Here is a 5459-nt window from a genome sequence, read left to right as displayed (position 1 = left end):
TTTTGCACTAAGATCATGAACATGCAACCTTGTTTATCATACATGCATGGTGTTATAACACATCCATGATGTTCTAAAAAGCATTTTAAGCATAGTAAAAAAAAGTTCGAAGAATATGAAGGAGTAGAAGTCGATTTTTGATGTTATTTGCACATGCATGGCTTAAATCAAGATCTTAACATAGGTTTGATCATGGATTTTCACCATCTAAGCAACATGCAAGATGTTCTTGGTAAAAATATACAAACATAATCATATAGTCCAAAAATGGTGATGATCTTATAAAAAGAAGAGATGAAGATAAAGATTTAGCACATAAAATCATAAGAAAATTGTAAAAACTTGCATGCATGAATTATTAGGTGTTTTTACATTGATGAGTCATTATGGATGATGGATATTTTTATGCAAAATGGTCGTTTTTGCTAGAAATTTTTGTGGGTGAAAGGAAGAGAAGGAATGGGGGTTTTAGAGAGAAGAAAAGAGAGAAAAGAAACATTTCATCTCTCTGGATACCTAATATCTCTGGTAATCTCTTTGGGGTTTCTCTCCACCAAAATACATAGATATATGTGAACTTATGAAGAATCGAATGTAAAAATCTCTCCTAGTTATTCTGCCTCCAACATTGGATTTCCTTTAGATAGATAGAAGAGAAAATTTGGAGTGAAGAATGAGGGTGAATGAGTGGTGTGTGACTTTTGACGGAGAGGTGAACAGAGAGAGGAGAGAGGTCCAACCATTTTTGAATGGATAGAAGGGCATCCTCTTTTAAATTTTATAAAATCCAAATCTTTTATAAAAATATCAATTTTTTTATAAAATATGCATCTTATCCTAGTTTTTTTATTCATAAAACCTTGATTTTTGACTTATAAATTAAGGGTAAATGTTATTGACTTAATTTTTTTATTTTCCTTGATTATATTTTCCTGAATTTAATTATTTTAATTTGATATTATAAAGTCCATACAAAATTTTATGGATTTTTAGGTCTTAAGTTTATAAATTCGAGTTTTTAGGGTTTTTAGGGTCTTGAGATTTAATAAATCTTTGGATATCGAAATAAATTGATTCTTTGGGACTTCGAATTATTTTTGGGTTTCCTAACTCTTATTCAACTAACAAATAATGTTTGTAATTTATTTTTATCGGTTTATTGGCATTTCTATGTAGTGATTCCGAGATTCAAGCAAAATTGAAGAATCAAGTATACTAGTCCTAGTTTCAACTTTGACTTAAGTTCCTACGAGACTCGGACCTAATTTCTACTACTAGGTTATGTGCATGATGTGTGTATATGATTTATGAAAAGGTGTTTGAGTCAAAGAGTGACCCGAATATGGATAGTCACTACAGTTAAGTAGTTGTAGAATTCACATATCAATGTGAAATCTAAGTACACTATCCATTGTTTCGAATTGTTTCCAAATTTCTAGTAGGTTATAACTTAGCTTCTAGTTATTAAGTCTAGTATGTGTCGTGTCTATACGTGTAACTAAGTTTAGTCAAATCTATAACCGACTCGAATTTTGATGGTTGTCACACTAAGCTTACCAATCTTTACTCGGGGTGTACAACATCGCCAACTTTTATCGGGGAAGGATCAAGCTACTTGTGCGTAGCCAGGAGTACGCCCGATGTACTCCATCTGCCTCTATTTCCCCCAAATTGGTTTCTTAATCTTTTAAGACAACAAACCCAACCACAAATTTGACTCAATGCAGCAATCTGTATCTTTTAATGCACTGTAAGCTACTTTACTCATGTACGAACCAAAAGGGATGATCAAGGAACCATTTTTATAAATCCACAAGTCCCATACTACATGAATGGATAAATATAAACGCCTAAAGTTCCCCAAACTTATAAAGGTGCAATCTTTGGGGAAAAACCCATAAAACTTCTAACATGGAGATCTAATGAAAGACTTGCCCAAATACAAACTTTATACCTGAAAATGATGCACAAGGAAGGAAGTTTTCTGGATCTACAAGCTTGCTAACACCCACTCCTTCTTCTCTATTTTCCTTCTTCAACTAAAAGCACCAAAAACACCCAAATGAACTTGCAAGGCTCACACAATCACTCAAACTCGGGATTAGGGTTTAGGGAAGGTTTGGAGGCTAATAAGGGTGACCAAAAGATGACTTAATCTTCTTTATATAGGTAGAAATGCATGAAATTAGGGTTTGGAGTCTGGGCTAGTACGTCCGGCATACCACACGTACGCCCAACGTACTAGCTGGCCATCCACGATCATGCACACTACATGAGTACGCTGTACGTACTCATACGTAGGGGTGGAAATTGATGACACAACACGACAAAAATACACGACACGAAACGAAATTGAGACGTAATTGAAATTCGAATTCGTGTTTGTGTCGTGTTCGTGTCAGGTGTAAAAAACATGACGTCGTGTCGTGTCGTGGTCGTGTTCAAAATTTGACACGAAATTGATACGATTTAACATTTTTTGTCGTGTTTGTCGTGTTATGTATGAATAAATATTATTTAAATACATTAATTTTTATTTCATTTTATCTTTGTCATGTCGTGTCGTGTTTGTCGTTTTTTAATCGGTTCGTTTTCGTGTTAGTTCAAAAAAACCCAAGATCGGGTCGTGTCATGTTCGTGTTACATAAAACTTTCTCGTGTCGTGTCGTGTCAGACAACAGCACGACGCGATGGCATGATTTGCCACCCCTACTCATACATACGCCCTACATACGACGTAATCCGTGAGCCTTTTTTTTCAGGGGACCAAATGTGCCATTTTTTATAAAGATTCAAGAGATAATAAATATACCTGATTTTCGGGATGTTACAATTCTCCCCCACTAGAATCAGACTTCGCCCTCGAAGTCATCCTCAGGAAACAGCTCAGATATTGCTCATGTATCTCGGACTTTGGTTCCCATGTCCACTCTGAACCTCTTCGGTGCTACAATTGAACTTTGACCAAGTTAACAAACTTGTTCCTCAAGGTTTTCACTTTGGCGATCCAAAATGGCCACAACCTTCACATAATTCAGGCGATCATCGACCTGAATGTCCTCCAATGGGACCACAGATGTCTCGTCAGATATATAATTCCTCAGCTGAAAAACATGGAAGGTATCATGAATCTGCCTTAACTCCTCCAATAGCTCCAACCGATAGGCCACCTTGCCCACCCGATCCAACACTCAGAAAGCGCCAATGAACCTGGGGCCTAACTTTCCTTTCTTCTTGAAGCAGATAACACCCTTCCATGGTGACACCTTCATGAGCACTAGATCTCCCACCTAAAACTCTAGCTCAAAGCATCGTTGATCCGCATAACTCTTCTGGCGACTCTAGGCTATCAACAATCTCTCTTGAACCTACTATATAAGCTTAGACGTCTTGATCACTACCTCCATTCTCCCCATGACCCTCTATCCCACCTCGCCCCAACAAATAGGACTCTGACACCTTCGACCATAAAAGAGCTTGTATGGGGCATACCGATACTGGCATGATGGCTGTTGTTATAAGAAAACTCAGCCAATGGAAGATAGGAGTCAAACTCCCACCAAAATCAATAACACATGCACATAGAATATCCGCGAGCGTCTGAATAGTCCGCTCGCTCTGCTCGTCTATCTATAGATGGTATGCGGTACTGAAGTGTAGCCAGGTACCCAACTCCTCATGAAACCTCTTCATGGACCTGAAAGTAAAGCGCACATCCCGGTCAGACACAATAGATGTCAGCAACCCATGCCGAGTTACCACCTCACGAACGTAAATCTCTGCCAACTTCTCTACAGAAGAGTTCTCACTAATGGATATGAAGTGAACATTCTTCGTCAAACAGTCCACTATCACCCAGATAGTGTCAACACCCATCGTAGTGCTCGGTAGCTTGGTAATGAAATCCATAGTAATCTATTCCCACTTCCATAGGGGAACCTCCAAAGGCTGCAACTTGCCATGAGGGCGTTGGTTCTCAGCCTTGACCTTCTGGCAGGTCAAATATCTCTCCATAAACCATGTCATATCTCTCTTCATTTATGGCCACCATTAATTATGCTTCAGTTCGAGATACATCTTAGTACCCGTGGGTGGATGGAAAATCTCGATTTGTGGGCCTCCTCCATCAGAATCCATTGGGCCCCACCCCATACGGTACCCATACTTGCCCATGAAGTGTCAAAATTCCTCGACTGTCAGTGTCAAAGGCTGAAATCTAACCAATCACCCGCTCACTTTTCCGATTTTCCTCTTTTATGGCCTTCTATTGCGCTTCCTTAATGATCTCTAGGACTGGTGTCATCACGATCATCCTCATGCACAAATACCAAATCGGGGCACTCGCCGCCCTACGACTCAAGGCTTCGGCCACCACATTGGCCTTTCCCAGATGATACAAGATATCACAGTCATAATCTTTCCCTACATCCAATCACTTCCTCTGCCTCATATTCAGGTTAGGCTGATCCATAAGATATCTTAGGATCTTATGGTCTGTGTAGATGGTACACCCAACACCATAGAGATAGTGACGCCAAATCTTGAGGGCAAAAACCACTACCCCAGCTCTAAATCATGTGTAGGATACTTCGATTTGCGAGGCTTCAACTGCCTCGAATCGTATGCTATCATATGCCCTCTATGCATTAACACAGAACCCAATCCTACAATGGATGCATCACAGTAAAACATAAAGTCCCCAACACCCTAAGGGAGGGTAAGTACTAGCGCCTGACACAATCTCTGGCAAACTGTCTCAAATGATGCATGCTACTCAGGCCCGCAATTGAAAGCAAAATCCTTCCTTGTCAACTTGTTGACAGGAACAACAATCTTAGAGAAGTCTCTGATAATAATATGCCAATCCAAGGAAGCTTCGAATCTTAGATGGAGATCTCGGTACTTCTCACCGCATCACCGCCTCTATCTTGGTTGGGTCGACCTGTTGGGTTTTGAGCATTCTAACACTCCTAAGTGTACATGCAACCCTAAATACCTTGGATTTATGTTTTCTCTATTATACATGCAAATATGAAGTTTCCAAGATATTACCCTATACTAGCATACAAATATCATATACTTGGGTAATAAAATAGATAGAATACATACGTTTTTGATGTAACTTGTCTTCATGAAGCTTGAGTGCCTAGTGCCCCAAGTGTGACACCTCAAATTATTCACACAACACCATGAACACTTGGAATAACCTTGAGAATAAGGATACTTTGGCTCTCTCTAGTGAAATCGGCCTTGCCCTTTTGTGTACACATTAATGCCTCTTTCACCAATCAAGGACATCTTTATATAGTGTGGAGATTAGGGTTAAACCCTAATACCCATGACCTTTCATTTCATATGATCCATGGGTTAAACATCCAATGGACTATCCATGAAAGCTTAGACCAACCTAAATGAACTTGGCCCATCACACATATATATCTAAGAGTCCATATTTAATT

This window comes from Lactuca serriola, chromosome 4, assembly GCF_051521515.1.
Source record: "Lactuca serriola cultivar US96UC23 chromosome 4, Lser_US96UC23_V15, whole genome shotgun sequence".
NCBI classification, from domain to species: domain Eukaryota; kingdom Viridiplantae; phylum Streptophyta; class Magnoliopsida; order Asterales; family Asteraceae; genus Lactuca; species Lactuca serriola.
Note: the sequence above shows the minus strand (reverse complement) of the source record.